General features: G+C 43.6%; 1 protein-coding gene across 2 annotated transcripts in view; it reads right to left on the reverse strand.

Moving 5' to 3' along the window:
• LOC129829691 (signal transducer and activator of transcription 5B-like) overlaps positions 1-20873 on the reverse strand; it is a 96145-nt gene that overhangs the window by 38002 nt on the left and 37270 nt on the right. The window contains exon 1 of one of the 2 annotated variants that reach the window (XM_055891560.1): positions 17447-17539. The exons of the other annotated variant lie outside the window; for it this stretch is intronic. The gene's annotated coding sequence lies outside the window, so the exon portion shown is untranslated. Of the gene's footprint in view, positions 1-17446; positions 17540-20873 lie in introns of those variants that run through there. 2 annotated transcript variants of the gene reach the window in all.

Consider the following 20873-nt stretch of genomic DNA (forward strand, 5'->3'; position numbering starts at 1 on the left):
GTCTCTGATTGGGGATATACTTAGGCAGCTTTTTTTCCACCTTTAGTTTGTGGGATCTTGTTTTTGTGTAGTGCCTGTGAACACTGCATTTACTTCACATTTCGTTTGTTCTGTGTTGTTTTTGGCGAGTTTCTATTATTAAAACATGTGGAACTCTACGCACACTGCGCCTTGGTCCATTTCTAACAACGATCGTGACACACCTCAACATTTTCTCTCAACCTGTGCGCACCTACGTTGTAACCTTCATTCATAGGCTAGGTTGTAGCAACCTCATGATGGGTAGGGAAAATTCAAGTATCATGTAGTAGCCTAAACCTATCGCTGTTACATTGAACTGCGTGAATGGAATATGAATGACAGTCCTCCAATATGCTGTAATAGAAATAAGGCCATGCTCATGAGAAAGAGAAATTGTCCTCTGTCATCTTAAACGACTCTGACCGCCACTGTCCCACACATGTTGTCTATCTTGTCAAACACGTTGAATTTATATGCCACCAACAGCAGTTAGTAGGCTAATGGTTCATATCAAGCTGTCCAGCCCCACGTATACCCAGAGACTACTGAGGGGCTGAGGGGTATGGATTAGGAGGAGTCTACTGAGGGGTATGGGTTAGGAGGAGCCTGCTGAGGGGTATGGATTAGGAGGAGCCTGCTGAGGGGTATGGGTTAGGATGAGCCTGCTGAGGGGTATGGGTTAGGAGGAGCCTGCTGAGGGGTATGGGTTAGGAGGAGCCTGCTGAGGGGTATGGGTTAGGAGGAGCCTGCTGAGGCGTTAGGGATAGAAGAGGAGCAGAGGGTCAGACCATGATTGATTAGGTAGACAACTCTTTCCTCTGGTTGGACCAGGAACAAGCAGAACATCAGGACACCACATGCTGTTGCTGTCCAGAGGCTCCAAACAAAACATTCACATATTATCTTGATTTCTGTCTGGATCTCCTTCCACCGTCTCACACTCTCCCTACAAATGGCAGCCTGATGATTTCACCAGTCGTCCTCCCACTACCCCCATCTCCCCCAAACAGACACACAACAACTGAGTCCAACAACATCCCAACCTAGTCTAGAATCAGTCAAGGTCCTGTGTTTAGTGCCTGGCGGACGTGGTGTTGGAGGAAGGCTTCAAACATACAGACATGTGACCACCAACCTATACTGCCCCGTAACCTATTTCAGGCTCGACGCACTGACTCAGGCCTGTTGTGCTCTGTTGTGCACGTACTGCAGCCGCATTGTGTCAGTCCACCATCTGTCAGTCCCCCACCTATCTAAGTACCTTTCATTTCTCCTGGCTCTCAGACCACAGCACTACCCTGGCAGACAGTCTCATGACTCCAATTTAACAGGACAAAATGGAGAAGGAGAGAAAAAAAGAGAGTGAAGGACAGAAAGGGCAATAAATCAGCCAAATGGTCAATGAGGCGTGAAACAAGCTACATCCTGGTTCTTCACCTGTAACACATGACCCATGTGTCAGTCGGGGGTAAGACAGAGATCAGAAGTGACACCAAGGTGTCATGACGTTGGCCTGTGGGTAGGTTTATGACAGTCATAAATACCTCTTTCCCCCTTTTTCTCTCTCCCTACTATAACTGATGTGACATAAGGAAACCCATGGGTTAACATGGAGATTCTGGGTAACATCAGAAGTTGGGGGAAATGAACTATATTCTGGTAATCCGACCAACTGAACATATGCGGTGGTACTTAAGGTATATTATGTCAGTTCGGTTGCCCTCTGACACATTCTCATCAATGATAGAATGACATAAACTCTACTGTGGAAAGTCTAAACATCAGAGGTATCGGATTCACATGGAATTGTTGTTTAATTCAAATGTTTGAATATGAAATTATTTGTGAAGAGATGAAATTTAATTTTAGCTTCCAAATGAGAGATGTGTTTTCATAAGTTTGGGCTTCTGCTCAACTAGGGGCCCGCCCCTGTGAAGAGACATGGGTAATAGACTTTTCAGACACACCTCTCTCCCTCCACTATAAAAGCCATTGACAAGAATATAACTTCCTGTTCCGGGCACACCAGGATGACGATCCGGTGTCAGAATGGTTCAGATAATAACTACAGAACTAAGCCAACATCAGCATGGACTTTGATTGTGAATGGTATGAACTTTGAACTCGTATTCACTACAGAAGTGATATCTCCTAGCCGTTGAGTTAGCAACAGCTAAACGCAGGTTAGGAAGGACAGTCCGAGTATCCCGTCTACTACACACAACGTTCCTCTAACGTATCCCGTGACTACCAGTGTAACGGTCGTCCTCCTCCTCTTCGGATGAAGAGGAGGAGTAGGGATTGGACCAAAGCGCAGCGTGATAGTTTGACATAATGAATTTATTATATCCAGACGAAACACGATAAACACTTGAAATGATTACCAAAATAACAAAACGACATAGACAGACCTGAACTATGAGCACTTACAAAATGACGAAGAACGCACGAACAGGAACAGACTACATACACGAACGACAAAACGAAACAGTCCCGTGTGGTGCACATACACAGACACGGAAGACAACCACCCACAAACAAACAGTGTGAACAGCCTACCTTTATATGGTTCTCAATCAGAGGAAACGTCAAACACCTGTCCCTGATTGAGAACCATATAAGAGACCATGTTGACCATGTTGATCAAGAGCAACTATTAGCCTTTTACTGCAGTGGGCTAAATCAGGGTCACACAGAGTTTCTTGGTAGTCTGAAACAAATCTACTTTGAAACAGAAGTAGACACCTCACACACATGGTTATGGCCTTAAAAAAAAAGACACCTGTACCATGTCAGATATAGAGTTGAAATGTATTAAATCTTGAGTTTGCGTCCCAATAATACACATTATATACATCACAGAGGACTGAAATATAACAAAACCATTTGACATAGAAACCCCCTTTTTTCCCCCAGTAATGCTTATTAGTTATGAAAAATACGAATAACATTCCAACCATGAGGCCACTAGAGGGTGATTTGGTCATTTGACTGCAGGACTCCGACAATAGGAAGCACTGGTTACGGAGGTGAAAGATAGCGTGATGATGATACATCATAGGTCAACCCCCAGTGAACTCACTAATGGCCCCGAAAGGACCTCCATCTAATCTCAAACTGTACAATATTATCCTCTGTTAGTCAAGAAAGTACATTACTGTCTGACAGAATAGACACATTGAGAGATTTTACTGATATCAGACAATGTGTTCAGTTAGCAAAGGCTGACCAACCCAGATGGATATCTGCAGCACAGACACAGGGCCACACACACACTTCCACAATCCACACGTACACACACAAACACACGCAGTAGCAGCCCTATGCTTTAGTCAAGTACAAGCCTCGGTTGTCTCATCTTTACCTTGGCCTTCCCTTCAAAGACCGCCAGAGCGTCCAGACCGCAGCCCTCGTGTTTCCTCTTTATTACTTCTAAAGATGAAAAAGACATTGGCTACTTCACCCAAATCATTCTCACGCACAGACACTCAGCCCAGTGCCATTCTGACTAGATTTATTATACACAGACCGCAATACAAATGGATGTGGTCTGAGGGGGGGAAAAAGACACATATGTACAGAGACAAGCAAAGAAGACCAATTGCAATTACAGCTAAATGCAATAATCCATTCTCCACCCAGCTGGATGTGGTCCTTCACAACTAAGAGTACTGCCAGCCTTGGTTGGGTTTGTGTGTTGGAATGTCAGTGTACCGTATGGTAGAGCTGAGAGTAGGCACATAGAGAGTTAACTTTCATACTGTTAATTGTGTAAAACATGTCCAGGAACCAGACATTTGTACCTAAGAAATACTTTGAATAGTAGCACCTTGGAGACTTGGAGGGGGAAGGAAATGCCCCCAGGTCCATCTCACAGCTCTTTGGATTCCAGTTCCTATACGAGGAGATCATGTCCTTTCGGTTTGTGATATTCCAAGCAGTTCTCCAGTGATTGCTACAGAGGAAATCAATTCACTGTGAATTAGGAAGTCAAGGCAGCTGGATTAGAAAAAACGATTTCCTGTTCAAAGCCAACAGAGAATGAGAACGGAGAGTGTCAGTCAGTCAGGGAACTGAAACATCTGCTCTTACTTTACGAAACAGACGCAGAGACAAGGTGTTACAATACTGGCCCTATTTACTGTAAATTTGCTGAGTAACCCCCCACTCACGCAGAGGATCGTCTTCATTCAGAAATAAATAGAACTCTGAGATAGTAAACTAAAAGACAGAGTGGCTGATGGTCCAGTTACTGCTCAACAAAGCACATCCTCTCTCTCTTGTTTTGACTCTAAATCTACAGCATTTCATTTCACTGATAAACCAACACCTGGTAATTCCTGCTGCTATTTTTAAATGCTCACAGCCAGCCAGACAGACTGAGCTTTACAATAAATAAATTGAATACAGAAAAAAAAGACGGCCGGGCTTCTCACTCAACTGCTGTCTCAGATGGGTCAAAGCGCCCCCGGGGAGAAGAGAGGGTGGACAAGTCTCACTGAGTACAAGTGACCATCGGGGAGTCAACAAAGGGCAGAAAACATCATCTGTACTTGACAGACAACAGGATTACACATTTTTCCTTTTCTTTGATGGCAGACACTGTGTGTCTTCAACCCTGTCAGTAAGAAAAGGAGAGGAAACACACTATGTGTCTTCAACCCTGTCAGTAAGAAAAGGAGAGGAAACACACAGTGTGTCTTCAACCCTGTCAGTAAGAAAAGGAGAGGAAACACACTGTGTCTTCAACCATGTCAGTAAGAAAAGGAGAGGAAAGCACACAGTGTGTCTTCAACCCTGTCAGTAAGAAAAGGAGAGGAAACACACTGTGTGTCTTCAACCCTGTCAGTAAGAAAAGGAGAGGAAAGCACACTGTGTCTTCAACCCTGTCAGTAAGAAAAGGAGAGGAAACACACTGTGTGTCTTCAACCCTGTCAGTAAGAAAAGGAGAGGAAACACACTATGTGTCTTCAACCCTGTCAGTAAGAAAAGGAGAGGAAAGCACACTGTGTGTCTTCAACCCTGTCAGTAAGAAAAGGAGAGGAAAGCACACTGTGTCTTCAACCCTGTCAGTAAGAAAAGGAGAGGAAACACACTGTGTGTCTTCAACCCTGTCAGTAAGAAAAGGAGAGGAAAGCACACAGTGTGTCTTCAACCCTGTCAGTAAGAAAAGGAGAGGAAAGCACACTGTGTGTCTTCAACCCTGTCAGTAAGAAAAGGAGAGGAAAGCACACTGTGTGTCTTCAACCCTGTCAGTAAGAAAAGGAGAGGAAAGCACACAGTGTGTCTTCAACCCTGTCAGTAAGAAAAGGAGAGGAAAGCACACTATGTGATGCATCAACCATCACTCTCCCGAGCTCAGCCTCAGTGACTCCACGGGAACCACTATGTCCCTCTGGTTCGTTGTGTATGGCCCACCACCACCACCACCACCGGTGATAGAACCACAGTGGCCTATCCCCCTCTACAGTCTACAGCAGTGTGTTACTGTGTCCGTCTACAACCCTGAGGGGTCGCTCTACTCCACTGGACACTGTGTGTGTGTGTGTGTGTGTGTGTGTGTGTGTGTGTGTGTGTGTGTGTGTGTGTGTGTGTGTGTGTGTGTCTTTGTGTATCCCCAAATTGCAACTCCAGGATGTCTAGCAAGATCTCCAGTAAATCTATAAATATCTCAAATCATGTTACACATTGTATAGAATGAAAATGAAAGCGTTGGGGCTCTTTTTGCAAGAAGTCTATGTCACCCACTCTTTCCTCTTAGGAGAAACAGCATTTCATTTACACGAGTACTTCCTGTTAGGAACTTAAATGGCAAACTGCCACACCACCCACCACCACCACCACCCATGTGAAACTCACAGCTTGTTAGTTCGTGATGACACCAACTACCCAACTAAACAGCACACAAATCAACCAAGTGATTCATGTGACTGCAAATAGAAGCACATTTACTCTACTACAGAAAGCAGAAGATACATAAATGATTTACCTCAAATATACAGGTTCTCCAACCTAAATCAACCCTACAACTTCTTCATTAGCATATTTAAAATGCTAACTGATTGCAGCATTACCTTTAAGTCGGATGCATGACACTGATATTTACAGTTATAAAGAGAGGGGAAATGCTTGTGACAACTCAGCACTGTACAAAGGCCAGGTACAGAGAGATAATAGGGGGAACTCCTACTGATAAATGGTATACAGATATAGGATCTTAATTTGACCAGTGTCTCACAGGAAATGTAAACTATTTTTATTGTGTGGATTATAAATAATGGACATTGTTGTAGGGGCTGATACATTTCAGTTAGGGCAAATCAAGTCAAATCAAACTTTAGAAGCATTTTTAAACCTTGAATAGACTACAAGTTTGCATTAAAATGTCCTATAACAACAGGGTGATCAAATTAACATCCTACAGCTGTAGGGACTTGCTGTTCTTGTTGATTGACTGTCTGGACTGACTGCACACACTACACAGCCTGGATGGCTGTTAGGCAAATCTTCATGAACATCAAACAAGCTGTAGGACTGTGACAACACTGCCCTCCCTGCCTGCCTCTGACAGTGGCCTCTGCACTGCGGCTGGCTATGTCAACCCCTCACATCCCTGACTAACTCTCTCTCTCTCTCAATTCAATTCAATTCAATTCAAGGCGCTTTATTAGCATGGGAAACAGATGTTAACATTGCCAAAGCTAGTGAAATAGATAATACACTAAACATTACACTCACAGAAGTTCCAAAAGAATAAAGACATTACAAATGTCATATTATGGATATATTCTCTCTGTCTCCGTCTCCCTCTCTGTCTCTGTCTCTCTCTCTTTGTCTCCCTCTCTGTCTCCCTCTCTGTCTCTGTCTCTCTGTCTCTGTCTCTCTGTCTCTGTCTCTCTCTCTCTCAATTCAATTCAATTCAAGGGGCTTTATTGGCATGGGAAACATGTGTTAACATTGCCAAAGCAAGTGAGGTAGATAAGAGAGAGATATCTCTCTCTCTCTCTCTCTCTCTCTCTCCCCACTCAATTCAATTCTCTCTCTTCTCCTTCTGTCTTTCTCACCTTGTCCACCCCGCCCCACTCTTTCTCCTCCCCCTCTCAATTCAATTCAAAGGGCTTTATTGGCATGAGAAACATATGTTTACATTGCCAAAGCAAGTAAAATAGATAACAAAAGTGAAATAAACAATAGAAAATTAACAGTAAACATTACACTCCAAAGGAATAGAGAATTTCAAATGTCATATTATCACTATGAACCGTGTTGTAAACGATGTGAAAATGGTAAAAGTACAAAAGGGAAAATAAATAAACAAAAATATGGGTTGTATTTAAAATGGTGCTTGTTCTTCACTGCTTGCCCTTTTCTTGTGGCAACAGGTCACACATCTTGCTGCTGTGATGTCACACTTTAGTATTTCACCTAATAGATATATGAGTTTATCAAAATTGGATTTGTTTTCAAATTCTTTGTGGATCTGTGTAATCTCTCGCTCTCCCTTACTCTCCCTCTCCCCCCTCCACTCTCTCTCTCCGCAACTTTCACGGCACCATGACTGGCTCTGTGCATAATCACACTGTCCCCCTGCCAAGGTTTATAAATAACCTCTGAAGTAACAGCTGAGTGTAAAATTAAGCACTTAACCTACATCCAGCGTGTCCAGCCCACATAGCGGCATCTGTCTCTCTACCTACCCAACCCCCAGACGGATCCAGACTAAGAGGGGGAGCACTGCAGTCCAAAGGGCACGTTTTCAAACAGACGCAGCAGTTCGAGGCGAGTCTGTGATAGCCAGGACCCAGAGGAATGGGAGTGGGGGGTAGCTTCATGATTTAGAGGTGGGGTCTTAAGGGAGGCTCCCAGGCAGATATAGGCAACTGGGAAACCTTGGACCATCAAGAGAGTGCAATGTTAAGGATATAACACCATAGAAATGTTGTGTTGACCTCCACTGTGACCCCTCGCATCATGACATCACAGCAGACCACTAGTAGAGGCCTGCCTGGCTGGCTGCAAACATTAGGCATGGACAAAGTGCAGCTTGCTTGTTAACAAATCAACTTGCCAGTAGATAGGAAGCAAAACACTGAATGTGAAACTCTCAGTAAAGACCAGACCAGCGAGGATGGATTCCAGCCAAGGCCATCCAACGGAGTGGACAGAGAGACTAGCCTCCATAGAGACTGTGAACAGGCTCATGTCAGGGACACTGCATTGGACTTTACGGGTTGTATTGTGCTAGCTACAGTAGACGTTCCGATGATCATCTCTGCTGTACCCCAGAGGACAACACATGACTGGGTCTGTCAGGTGTCGAGAGGGAAAGAGGAGGGAGGAGACCGGGACAAAAGAAGCCCTTTGTGCCTCCCAGTTCCAGCCCAGAGGGGATGACACTACAGTAATGACAGGAATAGCATCCTTTCATCAACCCAACCCTCCTCCCACCCCCATATTTACTGTATACAGTAGACTCAACATGACATGACTCATCAGTTCACTACCAAGGTCATGTAGGCTATACAGTTGAAGTCAGAAATCACAATTCCAGTGGGTCAGAAGTTTGCATATACTAAGTTGACTGTGCCTTTAAACAGCTTGGAAAATTCCAGAAATTGATGTCATGGCTTTAGAATCTTCTGATAGATTATTTGAGTCAATTGGAGGTGTACCTGTGGATGTACTTCAAGGCCTACCTTCACACTCAGTGCCTCTTTGCTTGACATCATGGGAAAATCTAAAGAAATCAGCCAAGACCTCAGAAAAAAAATTGTGGACCTCCACAAGTCTGGTTCATCCTTGGGAGCAATTTCCAAACGCCTGAAGGTACCACGTTCATCTGTACAAACAACATCACGCAAGTATAAACAACATGGGACCATGCAGCCGTCATACCGCTCAGGAAGGAGACGCGTTCTGTCTCCTGGAGATGAACGTACTTTGGTGCGAAAAGTGCAAATCAATCCCAGAACAACAGCAAAGGACCTTGTGGAGATGCTGGAGGAAACCGGTACAAAAGTATCTATATCTGTAACGGGCTTCCTCCTTCTCCTCATCCGAAGAGGAGTAGCAAGGATTAGACCAAAACGCAGCGTGGTTATATGACATGATATTTATTAAACAAAACCGAAAACACGAAGAATACTTGAATAGACACAAAAACAACAAACGACGTAGACTGACCTGAACGTAAGAACTTACATTAAACGAAGAACGCACGAACAGGAAAGACAGACTACACAAAAACCGAACGAACAAACAAACCGAAACAGTCCCGTGTGGCGTAACATACACAGACACTGACACAGAAGACAACCACCCACAAACAAACAGTGTGAAAACACCTACCTTAATATGGCTCTCAATCAGAGGAAATGAAAACCACCTGCCTCTAATTGAGAGCCATATCAAGTCACCCTATTACCAACATAGAAACACATAACATAGACTACCCACCCAAACTCACGCCCTGACCGTCAAACACATACAAACTAACAGAAAACCGGTCAGGAACGTGACAATATCCACAGTAAAACGAGTCCTATATCGACATAACCTGAAAGGCCGCTCAGCAAATAAGAAGCCACTGCTCCAAAACTGCCATAAAAAAGCCAGACTACGGTTTGCAACTGCACATGGGGACAAAGATCGTACATTTTGGAGAAATGTCCTCTGGTCTGATGAAACAAAAATAGAACTGTTTGGCCATAATGACCATTGTTATGTTTGTAGGAAAAAGGGGGAGGCTTGCAAGCCGAAGAACACCATACCAATCGTGAAGCACGGGGGTGGCAGCATCATGTTGTGGTGGTGCTTTGCTGCAGGAGGGACTGGTGCACTTCACAAAATAGATGGCATCATGAGGGGGGGAAATTATGTGGATATATTGAAGCAACATCTCAAGACATCAGTCAGGAAGTTAAAGCTTGGTCGCAAATGGGTCTTCCAAATGGACAATGACCCCAAGCATACTTCCTAAGTTGTGGCAAAATGGCTTAAGGACAACAAAGTCAAGGTATTGGAGTGGCCATCACAAAGCTCTGACCTCAATCCTATAGAAAATTTGTGGGCAGAACTGAAAAAGCGTGTGCGAGCAAGGAGGCCTACAAACCTGACTCAGTTACACCAGCTCTGTCAGGAGGAATGGGCCAAAATTCACCCAACTTATTGTGGGAAGCTTGTGAAAGGCTACCTGAAACGTTTGACCCAAGTTAAACAATTTAAAGGCAATGCTACCAAATACTAATTGAGTGTATGTAAACTTCTGACCCACTGGGAATGTGACGAAAGAAATAAAAGCTGAAATAAATTATTCTCTCTACTATTATTCTGAAATTTCCCATTCTTAAAATAAAGTGGTGATCCTAACGGACCTTAAAACTTCTTCTCAATAGGGGGTGCTGTTTGCACTTTGTAATAATTTCGTTCCCAAATTAAACTGCCTCGGCCTCAATTCTTGCTCGTACAATATGCATATTATTATTACTATTGGATAGAAAACACTCTCTAGTTTCTAAAACCGTTTGAATTATATCTGTGAGTAAAACAGAACTGGACTTAGAGCAATTTTCCTATGAGGATGTGAGAATCCTGAAATCTGCTGGCTGTTCTGAGATCTGTTTATAAATCTGCCTGTCTTCTCTTGGTTGAGATGCACTGCATACGTCTTACCCTGGGTGTCAGCGAATAGTGAGAATTGAAATGGAGTTGCTAGGCAGAACTGAGAGGTTATAAATGGGCTGGCAACGTGGGGTCCGGCCTTTGTCCTCTTCGCCCTGACGCAGAAAGGAGCTCTGGCTGTGGTTCTAGAATGCTCCGGTTATAGGCCTTAGATATATCCGGCTCTGTTTTTATTCGATATAGGTGTTAAAGACATCATAATGTTGTTATATTAAACCGAGTTATATCAGTTTATATCGGTATATTGCGATTTTCTGATATTTATTTGTACTGCGTTTTAGTGAGTCGGACACGTCTTTGCCACATGGCTAATGTTTACTGCTAATTCGAACGTTGAAGAGGACAATCTACAACCAAGCAATGATTATTTTGGACAAAGGACACCTTGCCCAAGATTCTGATGGGAGTTCATCAAAAAGTAAGAAGTATTTATGATGTTAATTCGTTGTTCTGTTGAAAAATGTAGAACTTATATTTTGCCATTAATCTAGGTGCGGTCTCGCTTTAACGCACGCTGTATGTTGTAGTAACGTTAATTTTAAAAATCTAACACAGCGATTGCATTAAGAACTAATGTATCTTTCATTTGCTGTCCAACCTGTATTTTTTAGTCAAGTTTATGATTAGTTATCGATTAGATTAGGTGCCTCTCCCAAGATTTCTCCCGACATATTGTTGGCAGCCTGGCTACTTTTCTCATTGTATAACCACGATTTGTGCCGCTAAATATGCACATTTTCGAACAAACTCTACATGTATTGTGTAATATGATGTTATAGGACTGTCATCTGATGAAGTTTTGAGAAGGTTAGTCAAAAATGTCATGTCTTTTGTTGGTTTATTCCCTATCGCTAACGTGCATGAATCAATGCTGCTGTGTGGTTAGCTATTGTAGTAAGCTAATATAATGCTATATTGTGTTTTCGCTGTAAAACACTTGAAAAATCTGAAATATTGTCTGGATTCACAAGATCTTTGTCTTTAATTTGCTGTATGCTATGTATTTTTCAGAAATGTTTTATGATGAGTATTTAGGTAATACACGATGGTCTCTGTAGTTATTCTAGTTGCTTTGGTGAGAGTTGTGATGGTGGCTGCAATGGTAAACTATGATTTATACCTGAAATATGCAAATTTTTCTAACAAAACATATGCTATACAATAAATATGCTATCAGACTGTCATCTGATGAAGTTGTTTCTTGGTTAGTGGCTATTTATATCTTTATTTGGTCGAAATTGTGATAGCTACCTATGCAGGGAAAAAATTGTGGGGAAAAAAAGTTGTGTCTTTTGCTATCGTGGTTAGCTAATAGATTTACATATTGTGTCTTCCCTGTAAAACATTTTAAAAATCAGAAATGATGGCTGGATTCACAAGATGTGTATCTTTCATCTGGTGTCTTGGACTTGTGATTTAATGATATTTAGATGCTAGTATTTACTTATGCTAGGCTATGCTAGTCAGCTTTTTTACTGATGGGGGTGCTCCCGGATCCGGGATTGTGGGAAAGTAGAGGTTAAACAGGATATTTTTACGAGGATTAAATGTCAGGAATTGTGAAAAACTGAGTTAAAATATATTTGGCTAAGACTTCCGACTTCAACTGTACATTAGGTGGGCTGTGGTGCTGGGTGTTTGTGGGCATAATGTGTGTGTGTCTGCTAGTGTGTGTGTGTGTTCACACATGCTCATCCCTGCATGTGTACATTTGCTTCCAGCTGTGGGTTGGGTAGATTTAGAACTATTTACTGATCATGTTTAATGAATAATAAGGGCAGAAAAATCCCCCCTGGGAGTCCAACATGTAGCAGGACATCACATCATGGTCTAGTCTCTCTGCCCTGTGGTTTATCCCTCCTCTCCCAGCAGCACCACTGTCTGCCTGTCTGACAGTTCCTGTCTGTTTTTCACAGCCACGCTGCACAGCAGGACCCTCCACAAGCACATCCACATAACACATCCTAAGGGTAGCAACATTACTGTTGCTGCCATGCTATGTTGTTGTCTTAGGTCTCTCTTTATGTAGTATTGTGGTGTCTCTCTTGTTTGATGTGTGTTTTGTCCTATATATTTATTTTATTTTGTATTTTAAATACCAGGCCCCCGTCACCCCAGGAGGCCTTTTGTCTTTTGGTAGGCCATCATTGTAAATAAGAATTTGTTCTTAACTGACTTGCCTAATTAAATACAGGTTCAATTAAAAAAGAAAACAGTTGAGTGGAGCGCGGCTACTGTATAATGTTTACATTTAAAAAATGTATTTGGGTTTGTGTGTGTGTGCAAGTCTGCGTGTGTGGGTATGTCTGTCAACAGACAGTGGAACTAAGGCTATGATAGTGGAACTAAGGCTATGTTGGCACAGTCTGTCTGTCTGTCTGTCTGTCTGTCTACAGAGGACATTGGTCTAAATGAGCATGGCTAAAAGGGTCATCGTGGTCACATGTTTGTCATTAACTTAATGACAACTTGTGACCTCCATGCAGGCCCAGGGCTGGGCTGGGCTCCTCTTGAAAACCAGAGTGGTAGCGTGGTTACGAGACTCACAAACATACACACACACACACACACACACACACACACACACACACACACACACACACACACACACACACACACACACACACACACACACACACACACACACACACACACACACACACACAAAGCTTTTTTCATACTGAACATAACAACAGCTCTTCATAGAGAGGTCGATGTAACCATCAAAGAAAGCATTTGTCACCGTCTGATGGGAGCAGGGGTACTGAGTGAAGCAGGAGAGAGGGCAGTGCTCTGTAAAGAGGGACAGCCACATGTTGACACGCTAACGAATCGCATAACGAAGCGTATTCAACAGGGGAGGTTCCAAGGCCTGTCTCTGGGCCCTTTACGGGACCTGATGGAATCATTACACTGTTCGGAGCAGGAACAATGGAGGGACACAGAGGGCTTTGATCATGGGACCGACCCAAGGGAGATGGATGGGGAGTGTGGCTCAGAGGACCCCTCGTGAACCGCCCTGGGGAGGGACGGAGTGTAGAGAGGACGAAGGATAACGGATTGCAGGATGACTGGTTTATGCATCCCCACTTCTCCAAACTTTATAACATTCTGAGATGGAAAGGGGAACTAAGGAAGAAAACCTGTTATAAAAGGCAGTGTAACTGTGGTAACTAACTCAGAAGGTGAGTGTTCTGCACATGGGTCGACTGACTCCCACTACCACGTAGCCCCATCGATCAGGTGCGTCACACACACACACACGCTAAGGAGAAGTCGGCCAAGCGAACCTGTTGCACTCCGCTGGCACACGCTGCCAGATTGAAAGGCCCAATGCTACTTACTGAGAGGAGGCAAGAGAAAAGACATGAGTGATGTCATTACTATCTATCCAGCTGTAGAATACTAATACGCCTGCAGTTAATAGCAGAACATTTACCCTCTGTTAGGCACTACCAAATCAAATCAAATCAATTTATATAGCCCTTCGTACATCAGCTGATATCTCAAAGTGCTGTACAGAAACCCAGCCTAAAACCCCAAACAGCAAGCAATGCAGGTGAAGAAGCACGGTGGCTAGGAAAAACTCCCTAGAAAGGCCAAAACCTAGGAAGAAACCTAGAGAGGAACAAGGCTATGAGGGGTGGTCAGTCCTCTTCTGGCTGTGCCGGGTGGAGATTATAACAGAACATGGCCAAGATGTTCAAATGTTCATAAATGACCAGCATGGTCAAATAATAATAATCACAGTAGTTGTCGAGGGTGCAGCAAGTCAGCACCTCAGGAGTAAATGTCAGTTAGCTTTTCATAGCTGATCATTAAGCGTATCTCTACTGCTCCTGCTGTCTCTAGAGAGTTGAAAACAGCAGGTCTGGGACAGGTAGCACATCCGGTGAACAGGTCAGGGTTCCATAGCCGCAGGCAGAACAGTTGAAACTGAAGCAGCAGCACGGCCAGGTGGACTGGGGACAGCAAGGAGTCATCATGCCAGGTAGTCCTGAGGCATGGTCCTAGGGCTCAGGTCCTCCGAGAGAGAGAAAGAAAGAGAGAAAGAGATTCACACATGACACCGGATAAGACAGGAGAAGTACTCCAGATATAACCAGTGTCAATGACAGCAGCAGTACACAAGCACACACACACACACACACACACACACACACACAATCTTGACCCATGCACAGATCCCATTGTATTGTTGTAAAATGGGGAAGATAATACCCCTCCACGGTGCTAGTCAGTACAGCCTTGGAGTTGAGAACACAATGACCTGCTAGCTGTGATTATGGGGCGCAGAGAAAGGAGGAAATACACACAGACATTACGCACACTCACACATAACAACACACACATTTTCACACAGCAACCAGAGACTCAAAATGTGTGGTATTATTTGGATCCTGAGAACCAGATAGGCCAGACAGCACTCCGCCTCTTTCTTCACCAACACCCCCTTTTACATCCCCTCAGTGGGATACAGAGAGAAGAGGCTGTCTTGGATGTTTGAACAAAAGGAAGAGCGCACATACAAAAGAAACACACGCCCACATGCCCACCATACTGTATGTCAATATTGATGACAGTCAAAATGAGACACTGTGAAATGCTCATGGGTGTTACTTGTGCATGTCAAAATGACTGCTATCTATTGTAGGCTACAGGACTGTCAGTCTATCTCGCTCCGTCTGAGAGTCTAGCAGTAATAATGTCCTCCTGACTGGTTCTATAGGGAAAGAGGGATACCTAGTCAGTTGTACAACTGAACGCATTCAACTGAAATGTGTCTTCCACATTTAACCCAACCTGGGAATACTGAGTGGTGGGAAAGAGTTTCACTCTATCTGGGAAATTGAGCTCCTTCTTCACACGTTGGGCATTGTGGGTAAACCCAAAGACCAACCCACACAGCGTGGCAGAGAAGAGAGAAATGTCAATCCGAGAAAAAGGAGGTTGCTTGGGTTTTAGTTTGATTAGTAAACAAAAAGCATCTCAACCTCAGCACACATTCTTGACAAACCAACTGTTTGTTTCTGGGTCTACATTCGTTACTGTCCTGAAATAAACAGCTACCATCCCAACCAGAAGTGAAGCCAGAACCCGACATAGCTCATTGGCAGCACTTCTATTTAAAAACCAAAGGACCTATTTCTATACTGTAACTCTGTAGCGGGCGTGACGGGAGAAGCATGCATTCATGGCAATTGAAAGGCATTCTCTGACTACACCGATCCATGGACAGCCTCAGACTATGCGTCTAGACTCAACACAGAAGCCTCAGCTCTCTAAAGGAATACAAGTGTGTGTGTTTGTGTACTTCTCCGGCTCTTATAGAGCACCAGAGGCTGGAAAGCTGTTACTTCCATGTCAGTGGCTGGAACATTAGGAGACTGCAGAGTGATGGAAGGGGAGGGCAGGGCAACAAGTAGAAAGCAGAATCAATCAAAGCACACAGCTCCCAGCTCTCAGCCTGCATGGGAAAAGACCTGTGGCCACATATATGGGTGATCAAACACAGTCCACCATTGACAACTGCTCAATGCAGTCATGCTGATGTGGTTACCTACTTAGGCTTCATTTACACAGGCAGCTCAGTTCAGATATGTTGCCCAATTATTAGCAAAAGAGCCGATCTGATTGATTAAAAGACCATTTAGTGGGAAAATATCAGAATTGGGCTGCCTGTGTAAACGCAGCCATAATGACAAGAATAATTCTGAATTGTGGATTGTCTGAGCGCCCACTAGACGAAAGAACACAACACAGCCTAAGGGCTAGTCATACACAGCTGTCGTAATAAATGTTGCTTCTGAAAGACTATGTTCTAGAACAGGTATTCATGTACCCCCAGGGGTACACGCAATGTCGTCTGGGGTACGGCAAATCAAATTTAACAAAAAAAAAATATATTTTTTTAAATTAAATATATTCCATTTTTTTCACATTTTCAAACAGTCCATTTATATTTTCCAACGGGGCTATACATTTGGGCGAGTTTTTTTCCCTCGCCTGAGTTGCCTCGCTAACTAGCTAGCCATTTCACATCGGTTACATGCGCAATTAGGCAGGTACTTTACCGAAACGGATGACACAAACAACTGGATTCGTTATCCCTTTCATGCCCTGCCTCCAGTTCACTTACCGATATCAGAACAAGAAAGCCTCATCGAAATTGCAACAAGCGGTGCTGTGAAAATTGAATTTAATCAGAAGCCACTGCCAGATTTCTGGATTGGGCTGCACTCAGAGTATCCTGCCTTGGCATATTGCGCTGTTAAGACACTGATGTCTTTTGCAACCAGGTACCTATGTGAGAGTGGGATTCTCGGCCCTCACTAACGTGAAAACTAAATACAGGCACAGACTGTGTGTGGAAAATGATTTAAGACTGAGACTCTCTCCAATACAACCCAACATTGCAGAGTTATGTGCATCCTTTCAAGCACACCCTTCTCATTAACCTGTGGTGAGTTATTCAATTTTCAATTAACAAATGAAGTTTTATATGTAAGATGGCGAAATAAAAGATCAAAATGAATGATTATTATTTGTGCCCTGGTCCTATAAGAGCTCTTTGTCACCTCCCACGAGCCGTGTTGTGACATAAACTCACACTCATTCTTATGTTTAATAAATGTATCGTATAGTGTGTGTGTGCTGGAGGTTGAATGTTTGAAGGGGTACGGGACTATAAAAAGTTTGGAAACCCCTGTTCTGGAAGAATATCGCACCGTAAACATGTCATTACCGTAGCTCTGCGGCTTTGTCCGATGAATGATGCTTTAGTTCACAGTGAGCGGACCAGATATTTCTGCTGAGTCTGCGGCACAGGAGCCATAGTTCACTGGTGATGACACAGAGAGAACGTGGCTGGCCTTTTGCAACGCTGTGGAGGAGTAGGTCAAGTATTTCAAGGGAAGGGAAGAGCGGAAAAGTAGAGGGAGGGAGGGAGGGATGGAGGGGGTTAGCTTGAAAAGCACGCTGGAGAAGCATGTGACATCGAGGATCCGCCAATGAGAGCCACGGTAGTGTAGCTAGGTCAAAAAGAACCAGGCCGGGCAAAGACCAAATGTCTGTCTGTAGAGTGAAGTGTAGTTTTATAACAATCGTTTAATGGAGTACACTCCCAGTCTCATTAATGGAGAACAGGAGCTTTTCAAGAGTTTTTATCAATAGTTAATTCAGGTCACGTAGTCAGGAAAGACACCTGACCTTAGCGAATACAGCAGACTTACTGGAATAGCGAGTGTTTGCAATGTATAACCACATTACATCTTATGTCACCGTTGGCTATGCCTGTTCATTTGTCCCTCTTTGGAACCCATTAAATGACGTGTCCAAGTAGACACTAGAGACTTCAGGTGAGTCACAGTGGCTTCCTCTTTCTCTGAAGTAGGCTAGGTCAAATTCTTGTTACTCTCACCATTTTGTGGGGAAGAACTTTGGATCAGGCTGATGTTTACTGGGATACGTCTTGTTCTGGAAGCAGAACTGATTGATTTCGACTAGATGGGCCAGTCGCAAAGTCAAAATAGGCTATATTGTAAAAACCATGGAAACAAACATTTGCTTTTTGGTCGTAGCCCTTTACACTCGTACCCGTATACGCGTTGAAAATAGATTTGGGCACCGATAAGCACCTAAATTGGAACACAGTAGCTGTACAGTAACCTGCTATAAATTACATCAGAGCTCAGGCTCTAAGCTTCACAGTGCTGTGAGGGTTTTGACTGACAGCCGTGCTGAACTTGAGCATGGCGCGTGACAAGAAGTCGCCCCAATCCCTCCTGCTAATTGGACAACTTTTGCTATTGTTTTGGTGTTCTGCGTGAGGGAAGTGTTGTAAATTAAGAGAACTCCATGTATTTTGAAAGATGAGACGTTGAGGATTTTAATAAATACCGCTTTGATGTCATACAAGCAAGCCAACCACCCATGAGTCCAAATGTGCACTTCACATTTCCATATCATAAAAATCATGTCATATACAGTGTCAATGTTTATGATCACTATGTTTGATGAACAGCCACAAGATGACATGGTGTCATACCCTTGGGCGTTCTGAACAGAATGAGCCTATGTTTGTCCATTGTGAAGAACACACAGCTGAATGCACACACGACTCCTTTCTATATGCACAAAATTACAATCCGTTTCCCTGTATTGCATTGTGAAAGCCTAGCACTGTAAGATCATATTGTATAACTTAGCTAGTCATGTTGGCAATAGAACAAGCGTTCAAATGATGCCCACCTGACTCGTTTTTGGATTGCGTAAACACCAACAGTAATTGTGTGATGCAGGGTTGTGTTCCAACCAAAACGACTACCAGTGTACTCTAGTTCCTCAACGGCACAGCTAGTAGAGCTCAAAAAAGCACCTTATAGTTGAAGACTCTTCTTTGAGTCATAAAGTGCATTGAAATGACTTAGGAACTGTGTACGCTTTGGAGAGGTGTTTGGCCACTTGGAGACACCAGTTAGTCCTCTCACTCAAACCCATGTTCTTTTTATGTCTTATGTTGCACCTACCCCACATTTTCCAGGAAATTTTCTTCTCATGTTCCTGAATGTGTCCAGTGTATTTTCAGATTTCGTTATCAACAAATGCAGGGAGAAAAGTACAGTAAATGTAATGTGTAAAATAAATGAACAGTAATGTTTGGAATCAGTCTTGTCAGGTGAACTGTTGTCTTCTTAGGTAAAATAATTTCCCCATAATCGCCAAACTGTTCCCTTTCAATTGCTACCATGCTTATTCATTTCATTTAAATGTACCCCTATCCGTGTAGGCCAATTCCCTCGTTGTGTAGAGAGTTAAGGTCAGGGTTAGGCATTAGGGTTAGCAGTGCGGTTAAGATTAGTGTTAAGGTTAGGTTTAAATCCGATTTCATGACGTTGTGGCTTTGCCACTCTGCAGAGCTGCCTCCAGAATAACATTCATGACGAAAAACGTTAACCTGCCTTGAAACAGTGGAACACTTGTGCTCTGTCAGACACACTGGAACCTCTCAGAAGGCATGGGTCACATCATTTGAGTGGTTTTGAATGATCTTGAAGGGATTCGATTTAAATGAAAGCACAACTTCTACACTACATATACAAAAGTATGTGGACAAATTTCCTTCAAATTAATGGATTTGGCTATTTCAGCCACACCCATTGCTGACATGTGTATGAAATCGTGCACACGTCCATGAAATCTCCATAGACAAACATTGTCAGTAAAATGGCCTTACTGAAGAGCTCAGTGACTTTCAACGTGGCACCGTCATAGGATGCCACTTTTCCAACAAGTCAGTTTGTCAAATTTCTGCCCTGCTAGAGCTGCACCGGTCAACTGTAAGTGCTGTTATTGTGAAGTGGAAACGTCTAGGAGCAATAACGGCTCAGCCACGAAGTGGTAGGCCACACAAGCTCACAGAATGGGACGGCCGAGTCCTGAAGCGCATAGCGTGTAAAAATCGTCTGTCCTCGGTTGCAACACTCATCACCGAGTTCCAAACTGCCTCTGAAAGCAACGTCAGCACAAGAACTGTTCGTCAGGAGCTGCAAATGGGTTTCCATGGCTGAGCAGCCGCACACAAGCCTAGGATCACCATGCGCAATGCCAAGCGTCGGCTGGAGTGGTGTAATACTCGCCCCCATTGGACTCTGGAGCAGTGGAAATGCTTTCTCTGGAGTGATGAATCACACTTCACCATCTGGCAGTGCGAAGGACGAATCTGGGTTTGGCGGATGCCAGGAGAACGCTACCTGCCCGAATGCATAGTGCCAACTGTAAAGTTTGGTGGAGGAGGAATAATGATCTGGGGCAGTTTTTCATGGTTCGGGCTCGGTCCCTTTGTCCCTTCACTGGAACTATCTTAATGCTACAGCATACAATGACATTCTAGACGATTCTGTGCTTCCAACTTTGTTGCAACAGTTTGGGGAAGTCCCTTTCCTGTTTCAGCATGAAAATGCCTCCGTGCACAAAGTGAGTGTAACGGTAGTCCTCCTCCTCTTCATCCGAAGAGGAGGAGCATGGATTGAACCAAGGCGCAGCGGGTTGTGAACACATAATTTATTTAAAGACAAGACGAAAAAACACGAACTTCAATAATACTAACAAAACAACAAACGGAGTAGACAGACCTGGACGACGAACTTACATTAAACACGAAGAACGAACGA

The sequence above is a fragment of the Salvelinus fontinalis genome, chromosome 2 (assembly GCF_029448725.1).
Source record: "Salvelinus fontinalis isolate EN_2023a chromosome 2, ASM2944872v1, whole genome shotgun sequence".
NCBI classification, from domain to species: domain Eukaryota; kingdom Metazoa; phylum Chordata; class Actinopteri; order Salmoniformes; family Salmonidae; genus Salvelinus; species Salvelinus fontinalis.